The sequence below is a fragment of the Ylistrum balloti genome, unplaced genomic scaffold (assembly GCF_031769215.1).
Source record: "Ylistrum balloti isolate Yb309-2 unplaced genomic scaffold, AGI_CSIRO_Ybal_v1 Utg370432, whole genome shotgun sequence".
NCBI lineage: Eukaryota > Metazoa > Mollusca > Bivalvia > Pectinida > Pectinidae > Ylistrum > Ylistrum balloti.
In genome coordinates, this window is record NW_026782290.1 from 403,618 (window position 1) to 416,688 (window position 13,071).

The 13,071-nt window shown below is 34.1% G+C and overlaps 1 protein-coding gene across 1 annotated transcript in view; it reads left to right on the top strand.

The window, feature by feature from the left end:
- The first annotated feature begins 5,371 nt into the window (after nucleotides 1-5,371).
- The window catches only part of LOC132554708 (nuclear receptor ROR-beta-like), a 40,515-nt gene continuing 32,815 nt past the window's right edge, over nucleotides 5,372-13,071 (top strand). The window contains exon 1 of the mRNA XM_060219020.1: nucleotides 5,372-5,436. The gene's annotated coding sequence lies outside the window, so the exon portion shown is untranslated. The remainder of the gene's footprint in view (nucleotides 5,437-13,071) is intronic.

Here is a 13,071-nt window from a genome sequence, read left to right on the forward strand (position 1 = left end):
ATTATCAATTAGGTAATATTAATTCATGTGTGATCATTTATGGAAAGTTAAACAAAATTCTGTAAAAAAAAAACAATTCACAGCATCATACTGACAATAGCATCATGTAACCAAGGGAAATAACTCTTGCTAGATTGGCTGATGGACAAAACTTGACAGTCCAGAGAACTTGTAATCCAGACAATTTTGGAAACAAATTCTCAGAGAATGTTACCTTATAAACACCAGATAAAATAAAGATACAAATTAGAAAACAATTTGAAGAACACTTTCTTTCTGAAATATAGGAAGTAAAAAACAAAATTATGACAGAGAATGTTACCTTATAAACACCAGATATGTTCAGTACATATTGTAACAAAATGACAAATTAAGTTTTGGTGCCCCACTGCTTTGTTATTGATAGCAACATATATGTATATGTAAAGTTTAAATTTTAGTTACAAATTCATGATCATTGAATTAGGCATAGCCTTGTGTCTTATTTACAAATTCATGATCTTATTTACAAATTCATCAGAAGATTAGACATGACCTTGTACCTTGTTTACAAAATTCATAATCATTGGATTAGGTATGACCTTGTATTTTCCTTGCATTACTCCACAGAGTCAACATTATGTAAATGTTCTAATTCTATTAAAACAGGTAAACCCTTCAGGCCTTACACAGTAGTTATCTTTAAACTCTTGATCATTGACTGAAACATACTAAAGAGGATTTTACACCATATCATTGGATTAATGCTGAATAAAAGGCCTACTGCACAAATCTAAACAATTGACAGCCTTAATCTACACTAACATGCTACATTTCCTGTAAATGACTCTGGTAGCTGTGGCAGTGATATCTATATATAGTGTATATCACAATGAAACAGGTTGTAGACACTATTGTTTCAGTTTATTAATTAAAATTAGTTAAGTTTCATTTAAGACACCTGGAAGTACACAATTTCAGAAAAATCTACCTGAAATATCAGGTGCATGGATTTGTGGTTTATAATATATATCTGGGGTTTATTTTGAGAGATTCACTTTCAAACATTAATCTGAAGGAATTACTAGGACATTACCATACTGGCAAAGGAACTTTTACAATAAAGTATTTTACTCTAACTTGTTAATTCACTATACCAACATTGTGTGTATGGCTGTCATGGGTACAAAAGTTTGGGCCAGGGTACCTGAATTTTAATACCTGACATGTACCAGGGTACCCAAATTTTAACACCTGACTCATATCCGGGTACCCGACTTTAATCTAACATATAATAAAACGTAGTGCTACCTTGTTGAAAACGACTTGTAACTTGGGGGAAACAAATAAAAAATCAACCATATACATTGTATGAACACAATGCTTCACTGCCGGTATAATTGTATTCTTTTCTTCGCACCTATCAACTGTTTTGTACTTTAAATGGTCTTCAGACAAGCCGCATCGAGACAAAACATGCCAGTTAAGCTTATTGCAGATATGACAGGATGGTGTTAGTTGCACATGCGCAACAGTAAGTAAAGTGGGGTTGAGACAGCAAAAGTTTCAACCGGGAATCAAAGCACACTAAAATAAATTAATAAGAATGTTGTTTAATTCAAACAAGAAATTTATGAATCCTCGCAAGTTATCCATGGTAACAAGTCTGCCGTGTGTTGTCCATATTAACTAGTCTCCCGTTTGTTGTCCATGGTAACAAGTCTGCCGTGTGTTATCCATGGTAACAAGTCTGCCGTGTGTTATCCATGGTAACAAGTCTGCCGAGTATACACATTTGTTTGGTGGTTCTCGCAACGAAATGTGGTCGTGAGAAAACTAAAGTACAACAGTATTGAATGTGGAAATGTAACAAACAGATAAAGTGTCATTCATGATGAATGAAAATACAACAAATGATGGAGATATTGTATAACCTTGATAATCTGAAATGTAAACACAGAGGGAAGACAGAATGTTTCCTGTTTTGACAGGTGCCAGGGTAAACATTTTCTGACCCAGTTATTTCTCAAACTCGACCTGGGTACTCAGGTACTTGTTACAGCCCTTACTGTATACATTACTACATTCAAACATACGGTGCTTTGTTGTACAGGTACCAGTGTTTATGGGTTACCTCTTCTTCATTTAGAAATAGCCCATTTTATCTTGTGTCATGATACTTTCATAACACTATATCACTGCCAGTAGAATTGTCATATGGTCATAACTGCTTTTGTCTTCATCTGGTAAATTTCTGAATCATAATGCAGTCTCTGATTTAAATAAGTGTCTCCCCTTGTGATTTGAAACTGGATGTACAATTTACCAAGAAAAATGTATTCATGCAGGAGAACTGGCCTTGAAAACCAGAGGTATAAATCTAGAATTTCACCAATTTTGAGGGTTTTGTACCTCCCTTCCATGTTTAGTTCATTAGTTTATTGTTGCTTTGAGTCCTACACACAGCCAGAATCATTTAAGGATGTACCAGGTTTGGATGGTGGAGAAAAGCTTGAATAGCCACTGAAAATCCACCAATTTGCGGCAAGTACCTGGCAACTGCCTCCTGTAGGCCTCGAATCAGTAATCAAGAGGTGGAAGTCAGAGGTGATCACCACTTGACCACTGGAGTATTGGGGAGCTCTGTGAAATTATGCATTATTATATTAACCATTTCATTCTTGTTTCCTTAAATTTGTTGTAGAGGCACATAAATTCTATGACAAATTGTATCGTTTAAACAAGTGAGTATCTGCCTATTGGCAGCTCTGAACAGTTAGTTGTATCACCAACATCTTTCCGATGTTAATCACGTCTTTACTCTAGAGATGCAAATAATTTGATTTTAATTTCTTATGGAGTAGAATTTAAAATGGAAATGATATCGATTTGAATTTGTCATAACACGAATGCAGCTTGATAGTGATTATATTACTTTAACTACTCATTGTACTTAATTGATGGTAGGTAAGTCACTCAGTAGTTACCCAACGCCAATGATTGCTGACGCAGATTAAGGCAAGAAAAAGCATGTCTCTGTTTTCATATTTGTACGTCATTATTGATAGCACTGTTTACCACACATATATTTAAGATGTTTTTGAATTGTGGCATTCAGCTACAAGTGTCTATTTAAAGAAAAAATAACCTATGCAAATACGGATTGATTTATGTACATGAAAACTTATTTTAAAAGTGTAAGCTACAGAACATTAACGAAGCTACAATGTATTGGAAAGAGCGGAGCATCTGTACACGTACAAGACAGAATTAAACTGTAGGCAGTCTAAGACAAAGCTTCAGTTCAAGAGATAAATCAGAGTTGCAGAACATGAGACATAACAAAGTTGGTGTGTACAAAACTTAAAAAAAAATTTACAAGACCGGAAAAATGAAAATTCTGATATTTACCTTCTTTGTATTACCAAAGCTTCAACAGATTTTTAGGAGATGGTTATTAGATGGTCAGTTACAGTCTGGCAAAATTTGAGAAAATGAAACTGACACATGACAGAACAAAGCAAAACATCAGATGGAAAAAAGCTACAGAAAATGAGAGAGAACAAAGCTGCAAAATGCTAGACAGAACAATGTTAACATATGTGAGACAAAACAGGTCTACAGAACCAGAAACAGAATGCAAGACACATCAGGGTCTACTGAATGCGAGACAAAACAAAGCGACAGAGCTCAAAACAGAACATATCTACAGAATGTGAGACAAAACAAAGCTACAGAATGCAAGACAGAACCAATCTACAGAACATGAGACAGAAAGCTACAGAATGCAAGACACAACAGATCCACTACAGAATGCGAGACAAAACAAAGCGTCAGAACCTGATACAGAACGCGACAGAACAGATCTACAGAACGCGACAGAACAGATCTACAGAACGCGACAGAACAGATCTACAGAACGCGACAGAACAGATCTACAGAACTCGAGACAGAACAGATCTACAGAACGCGACAGAACAGATCTACAGAACGAGACAGAACAGATCTACAGAACGAGACAGAACAGATCTAAAGAATGTCAGCCAGAACAGATCTAAAGAAGGTGAGACAGAAAGCAACAGAATGGAGACAAAACAGATCTATACATCACAAGAAAAAACAAAGCTTCAGAACACAGACTGAACAGATCTTCAAAATGCAGGACAGATCAAAGCTGCAGAAAGCAACAAGGAACAGATCTACAGAACAAGAGACGGAACCAAGCTACAGAACACGAGACTGAACAGATCTATAGAATGCGAGACAGAACAGATCTGAAGAAGATGAGACAGAACAAAGCTACAGAATGCAAGACAGAACAGATTTGCAGAATGTGAGACAGAACAAAGCTTCAGAACACGAGACAGACCAGATCTGAAGAAGATGAGACGGAACAAAGCTACAGAATGCGAGACAGAACAGATCTACAGAACATGAGAAAACTGATCCACACGTGAGACAGAACAATGCCAGAGAACATGTGACAGAACAGATCTGCAGAACGCAAGATGGAACAAAGCTACAGAATATGGAATTTTTAAAGCAACAGATTAACTTGTTTGTAACACTTGAAATTGTATTAATCATCAGCAGATTTATATAGATAATATGATAATAAAATGTACATTTATTTGCAAAGTGCATAGTAATCACTTTATGTCAGTGTCTACAGTTGATGGTAGATCTTAAGCAATTTGATGCAGACTAACTTGCATATTTTAGTGCTGGTCAAGTGTTGAGTGAGGTTATTGCTTCGGTCAATAGCAAAGCTAATGAATTTTTTACACTATAGCATAATAAGTATTCAATAAAAGAGTGTTTCAGTCTGCTGCCCCGACTGTAGCAGAAGTAATCTATCCCAGAAGACTCTGATTACCAGCGAATGCATTTACCTAGAATTACGAAACTAAAGCTTCACTATTATGACGTAGAGAGTTCAAGGCAGAACCGGTTGATTTACCCTAGAAGCACTCGGCGTTAGCTGTTTATGTTGATAGGTACACAAGATTTAAGGCTATAGCTAGCTGCCATTTGACAACGCATTTTGTCCAGACAGTGTACAAGGATGAAATAATGAAATAATTATTTGAGTGGATTTGATAGATAACGACACACCTATGTGGAGGTAGATACATGTGTGTCAAGGCATGTGTAGTGGATCAGTGCCTGTGTACTTTATACACAGGAACTTCAAGTGTCTGACCTGCTGAGGATTTTGTCAGAGTTGCAACTGTTCCATTATCCTAAACACCTCTGCTTGTGACTTATTTTCTTGTTTGATGGATTGAAACATGGACATTAGTACACATGGAATGTGAATTTTTTATGTAGTTTTAATGTAGATGTGATTCACTGTTGGATTTCACCCAGTCATGCTTCTCTCACATGGTTGCCGCTAACAGCTGATCTACAGTCTAAAAATAGCTTTGTACTGGAAGTACTACAGCTGATCTCAAGGTTGGTTGACTGTACATAGACGGTAAGATCAGACCCAAATATTGACCTGAATATTGATCTGTCTGTGTTTTACTTGGGATGTCAGTAAATTTGTAAAGAAAAATGCAAGAAATTGACATTAAAAAAGTAACGTGCATACATATTATTTTCATAGCAAGTATGTACATGTACTGTCTATGTGTGTATATGTATACCTAGCTCTATGAAGTCTAGATAAACGATTCATTTCTATAGTTATATACGTACATATATACATACATAACTTTGCCTAGGGTTATATCAGTCTTATTCTTATTTCTAATTTCTTACAAAAAGCAAAAAAGCAAAGCAATTAAGGACTCTGCAGTCGTAAAATCTTTTGCATATTACATCTGGTATGAAAATATAACATCCTTATATTGCATGTTGTGTGCATTGGACAGGCTTCGTCATGCAACAATATTAAATGAACTGGAAACTAAGAAGTTATACACACAATTTCTGTAACATGAATCCATGCTTGCATTGATTTTTGCATAATTGCCTTTAGGAAATTGTATACTTTTGATAAGGCGTTTACTGGATGTCCCATGTTCATGAGGAGCCAACAGTCGACACTCGTGAATAAGAGTTAACAGAATTTAGAATAAAAATAACAAGTGTTAAAAATATATTTTTTCTAGACGACTTAAATTTAATTATGTTGATACCTGAACCGTTCCTAAAATGTTTGTTCATCTTGGTAAACACTGCTGTCATTTTAAAAAGAAAATTTGTCATTGCGTTAAATATGTTTCTTTCATCCGACTTATTATTGACTGCAGTCCATTTTTAAAAAGTTGAACATTTAAGATAATTGTCTAGCAGCAATTTAATGTTACATACAAAACAATTGCGAAACATCCTGCAGTTGGTGAGTCATAAAGAATACCACAATAATAATATATGTATAAAATCCATGGAAAAATATATTCATGTTGAAATTTCTGATCAATAACGAAGAGATGTGTGGATCTAAATATGTCCTTGGACTGTGCAATGTATGGTTTTGCAGGCATGGATTCAGGAATGTTTTTAGGTGGGGTGAGGGTAAAAATATTTTAGTAATGTTGTAAGTTTAAAAACTATACTGCATTGTACATAATAGGGTATCCCTCCCCTTGGGAACATTCTAGCCGAGGATGGATTGTAAACCAAAAAAATACAGATGGAGAAAGACATAAGTAATATTTTAGTAGTAAAAGTAATAATTTTATCAATGATATTACCCATAAGTAAAGCAAATTAATAGTTCAAAGCCTGATTGGGGGCATAGCCCCAAAATTTCCATGAATATTTACAAATAATGCCCTCACTCTCACATTGTACATTGCTGTACGCATATGCTTGTGATGAGGAAATTTCAGTTTATCATTGGAATGATGAAATTTTTAGCATTCTAGCAGAAAATGGTCACTTGCCAGGAGTTTATGTAATTGGAAGCCTTTTAGATGGTTCATGAAAAATTTCTCCATATCTTTAGACATACATGTTTTTGAAGTGTTAAGATCATAGAACTAGGCAGAAAATTTCACAAATTTTTGTTCAGTTAAAGTCATCACTTCTTTTAAACCACAATTATGCACAGTGAGCACAGAGATAGGAATATAGTGACTTAATTTTGAATACATTTTAAAACAAATGTTTAAATGTTCCAGTTTGAAATCAGGCATGCTGCCAGTTAAATAGAGTGTCACGTATGTACACACCATGTACCAAATGGATTTAGATCTTTAAGGTCATGGTCAAATTTTGAAAATGTTTTGTTGTAAGGAAAAAACACTAATTGTAATTTTTGTACACGTCATAGTATTGTAGTGAGCTAATCTAATAGTATAGCAAAACTAGATTTGATCTTATTAGCAGGAATAATTGGCAGTCAGGGTAGCCATATAGGTTTGGTGAACTTGAAACCAAGAGATTTTATATGCAGCCTTAGCTGTCCATAAACAAGGAGAGATATAAGAACCAAGGGTACGTGATATGCATAAGACATTACGAGACCACCACTGAACCTTGAACTCTTTAAACATAATTAGTCACAAACCACAGCCACATATGTGATTTAGTTGTTAAGCAGAGACTTGTAAAGCAATCTCGAGCGGTACTTAAACAATTTAAAAATGTACAGTTTTTTTAAATTTCAAATGTTACAAGTCCAGATTTGTTTACAAAATTAGTCATCACTGTTGTGTACACATGTAATTGATATAGGTAAAATGACAAAAGCAATGATTCTATTTTTCTAAATTTATGCACTAACTTGATACAAAATATGATTTTTACCCTTACCATATTATGGTATATGTGTATCTTTGATCATATTAAAACAATACTGACTGTTTCTTATAGCTAGGGTTGGCTAGCTATAGGATATTGATTATTATGAAAAATTTGACTCGTCATGGCAATAATGAAGGATCCATGAGCGACATTTTGTTTACAAGACGAAAAGTCTAGTTTGATCCTTTGATGTACATCAATCGGATCTCGAGCTTGCATAAAGGTATATTGTAATGGCTTTGAAGTTGAGTGTTGCTTCATTTTAACATTCAAAAGGCATGTATCAACCTCTGATTGGTCAGTTTTTTTCTCCTGGAACCAATCTATTTACTTCGCATGTGCCTCTAATTTTGCCATGACATGTTCCTGGGGTGCAGAGAGCGAAAATGATTGTAACCCCTGGAGTATGGAAGATGGATTTTGGTTCGTTCATGTCATAGAGATGCAGAAGAAAAAGGAAATAAGCTTGCTTTCTATCTTAACCGGGACCATCTTGAGGATAGAGGGAGTTAGGATTGGGATGATTGAAGATGTTCCTGCTATGTTTTATTTATGCTTGTCTTTGATGGGTTGTATCATGATTTGACATTGACAGTTTGTTGCCTTTGTCTGATTGTCTTCACTGGCCAAGTTAACCAGATCAAAGGCTTGGTGAAGATGGGTTATTAGTTTAGAAATGTTTCTTATAGAAGTCATTATTGTTGATCATACGATTTTGAACTATAACGTTGAGTTATTTAGAGTTTAACAGGAAAATATGACTTGATATTCAAGTTTAAGGTCAACTGGTCAAAAGCGTCGGAGATAAATGATGAACTGAAAATTTCCTATAATCAGACATCAGTGTTTTGATGCATGGTCGTTGGCCTCCTGTGGTGAATATATGTTAACAAGTCAACAAAAACAAAAAAGTGGGGTCCTTGATATAAATAAAAAGTGAAGAATTAAGATCCCGTATGATACATGAACTGTCACCTTAAAGTCACAATTGTATAGTGTGACTTCTCCAATTCAAACTTACCATGTATGAGACAGGAATATTTGGCTATTTTTAGGCAGAGCTCAGTGTTCAGAAGTAAACAGTTGATGGGTCAGGACACTGGTTTAATTAAAATGATTCTGTTTCTGTACGTTACATTAACTGTTCCTTCGGCTTTGAGCATTCACTCACACATCCAACTGAATGCAGAAAAAAAACTTTATAGAGTAAAATTAATTTGATAAAGTGAAAAAAAAGGTGATACCTGTAAACAATATGTGACTTTAATAAGAAAGTAATTATCTGGCCGTTAGATGGTGACGTCAACATTATAAAAGACTGGATCCAGACCTGGCCTTGGTCGCATTGTCAGCTGAAAGTACATGCAATGTTTATTTGATGAAAAGATGTTTCAGTTGATCAGTATAAAAAAGATATATTAAAAAAAAAACTAAAAACAATTCATTGATGTTTCCATTTTTTATGTGTTAAAAAACATTATTTCATGACTCACAATTTAGATACAAAACTGTGGATTTTTTAGCTCTTCATAAGTACTTCTTTTCACGTTGGAATTTGGAATTTAGAAGAATCGTTATTTGAAAGTTTTTTTATTACTACTCTAAAGAGGTTACCATTCCATATATGTCATCATTTTGTTCGTTTTTAGGAGGTAATCAGTTTTTGAGAAAAGATTGGTTTCAGGAAGTTGAACACTATAATACCTTTAATGGTAATTCAGGGGAGTTTACTCTTTTAGACGTTCTAGGCATTGCCAACTGCTTTAAGTGCACATGTACTTACAGGACCCTGAGAAAATGAGGACAGGACCAAGGATGTTATCAGGGCCTATTAGTTATAGACATTGGCTGTATCCTTGATCACAGAAAACATCATTTCATCCCGTCTAAAATTGCATTCATTGATTTAAGATTCAAAGTGAAATTCATAAGAAAATTATGTACACAATAAAGAACGTCTGAACTATGAGGCAAGTAGGTATTTAAAAGAGCCATTTTACCAGATACTAAACGCATCCACTGTATTGATTAAGGAACAGCTTTAGTGTATAAGAGAAACCATTACACTCGATCAATAATCTTTTATGAAGCTGGTGCGTAACATCCGTAAATAAAATTTTATCTCTCGACATTGTACTGTAATGGTGAGGGGGTTTTAATGTGCTTGGATTTGTGATGTGTTTGAACATCAACATGTAACATGAAAAATGCAGTTATGTCATGTAGGGCCAGAGATTGACAAGAGAATGGACATTGATCGGAGTCTTTAGGAGGTTTGAATGACGTCAATGTGTACTCGTATTATGTGGCAATCATTCTGGTTATAGCCTCCTTATCAATCCAAACTCCATCTTATTTCCTCTCCTCAAGTGTTGTGATACAGACACAGGCTTTCTAGAACTATTGAACAGTATAACCCACCTGTCACTCATAAACATATCAGTGTGCAGAGAGAGTTGGAGCCTGGTTTGTCATCTATTCATGCTGAGGTCAGCAATTTTACCAACAATACTACAAATTTTGAAATCATGAGTTAAGATGAAATAAATATCAAGCTAATATTACACACAAACCTGTATTAAAATGGATGATCTACATTTGATGAGAATTTTAAAAAAAATACCAAGGACTACACTAAAAGTATCTTTATATCACAATGAATTTATGGTGCTGTTGAACTTTTAGTTAATTCAATATCAAACTTGTTCATATGTAGAATTAGAATTTGAATTGGATGAATAATTGATGAATATTGTACCAAAGCAACTACTTTATGTTACAGTAGTAGATCGATATTCCCTTTAGAAATCATTATCAATTTTGTAGTATTGGTCTGTTCAGATTCAACTGCTGTCACGGTTAATTGCAATTATTTGGTTTTGTTCCATGCGAAAGAATGTTGAAATCTATTTCCAATGAAACACCACTAGTAACTAGCCTGACTACCACAGTGTTGCATGGGACTGAATTCATTGTGGTTCCAGGATGTGTTGTTTCATTCATGTTTCAAGGCTTGTTCCACCTTCTGCAAGTTTGATGACTGATTTTAATGTCCTCTTATGTGTTGCCAAAGAACACCCCAAACATGCTTGGTGATAAATCAGGTGATTCCGTTGGCCTGTCTAAACTCCTGCTGCACATTGTTTTGCCAATGTGAATGGTGTAAGCTAGCAAATTATAGTGCTGGACATGGTGCAAATGCCATGACATCTTTTAAAGGATAGGAGAACCTTTAGTCTTAACATGTTGCCACCATATTATGTTAAATTGTCACTTACCAAAGGTCTAGTATGGTAACCCCAACAAATACCACTCCATCCCTTTATATCGAGTTTGGATTATGATTCTGTTAAGATGTTGGTAATCTATGGAACATGACTGTCGGTTTGATTTTTTATGAAGTTCGGAAAATCTTATGAAGCTCTTCAGTTGATTAAGACTTCCATTACTTCACGTTTTTGGTAACCCCATTGGATTGTGTTACATGTAACTATGGCCCTTTTCTTACATTGTGAAAATCTCATTTTTGTTTCCTCACATTTATAGTTGTTTGTCTAGAAACTTTCTTTGTTTTTTGTTAAGTATATATTTATATAAGTAATCATATAAAATTAATGAAATAATTTTGAATTGCTTTTATTGAAACTTTTTATTAATGAAATAATTTTGAATTGCTTTTATTGTAACTTTTTATTAATGAAATAATTTTGAATTGCTTTTATTGAAACTTTTTCTTAATAAAATAATTTTGAATTGCTTTTATTGAAACCTTTTATTAATGAAATAATTTTGAATTGCTTTTATTGAAACTTTTTATTAATAAAATAATTTTGAATTGCTTTTATTGAAACTTTTTATTAATAAAATAATTTTGAATTGCTTTTATTGAAACCTTTTATTAATGAAATAATTTTGAATTGCTTTTATTGAAACTTTTTATTAATGAAATAATTTTGAATTGCTTTTATTAAAACTTTTTATTAATGAAATAATTTTGAATTGCTTTTATTATAACCCTGGTATAAAAAATAGAGTTGCATTTAAGGCACTGTTTCAAACAAGTTCTTGATGAAATATTTAAATATTACTATACCAGAGTTAATGACGACAGCTGGCTGCATCCAGATAGATCGGATCTGAGTAATGAATGAGATAAAAAAAAACAACACGCAATATCGTCATAGTTCACAGCAGAAAAAAGAAATCAAGTTGTGACATGATTTTGCTGTGTGCTAATGCCTAAACAGTTGCTGTAGAACATCATGTAATAAGCATGCTGATTGCAAGCCCAGCTGACAAGCAGCCTTGACCTTGGCTGGGTTGATAAGTAAAAATGTCAGGGTCACAGGAGAAGGTCTGTTTAGACTTCTTGTCTGTCTATATATATGTTACTAAATATAAATATCTTGGCTGCTGAAATGCCGTAATTGTGAACATAAAACCTGTAAAACCAGTCAGGTAAATGAACTAAATAAATAAATAAATAGATCTAGGTCTTAATATATTATAATTTACACTGATTTCAAAAAAGGCAAAGATATTTATTGATGATATAAGAAAGTACTGCTTGAAAGTACTGCTGGTGTAATTGTTTGTACATGAGCAAAACACGTTAACCTAATTGGTCTCTGGATAGCATTTGTGATGGGCCTCCTGTATGTTATTTAGTGCGGTTGCCACCAGCTACTGTACTACAATACGACCCAGCAGGCTGTTGACTGGACAATAACCCTTGTGAACAAACAATTATCCGCAAGCATGGTATTTATACATGGGCTAAGGGGTTTATCACCAGCTGCTTGTGAGTGATTTAAATGTGATTCATATGTGTTAGTATCAAATAAGAGACTTTATTTACTTCCAAGAAAACTGTATTAAAACTGTATTTCTGACATACTACAATAATAATAATAATAGTCTTTATTTATACTTGATAATAGAATGAGTCAAAGACAAGTTTACCTTCTGGTCAAGTATATGTATGATATTATTATGTATCTTGGTCAAGGTAAGTGACAGCAAGTTTGATTCCATGTTTAAAGCCTTCCCGAAACAGCTTTTGAGAGGTATACTATGTGTAAAGTACATTGTGACCCATGTCCGGTAATGGGGACTGAGGCTGTGGACTGAGGCTGTTGGCTGTCATCTGGCCATTAAGTAGTCTAGTGACCTGTAGCTATATATAGCAAGTTCTTTGATCAGAATCAATAGAACCATGCAGTATCAGAGTACAGCTGCTACAGTGTTAATTAAAGGCTTTAAGAGGAAAAATGTCAGCCTTTAACAGTGCCAAAGTTATTTAAAATCCATTTACGTCATATATGAAATTTTAAA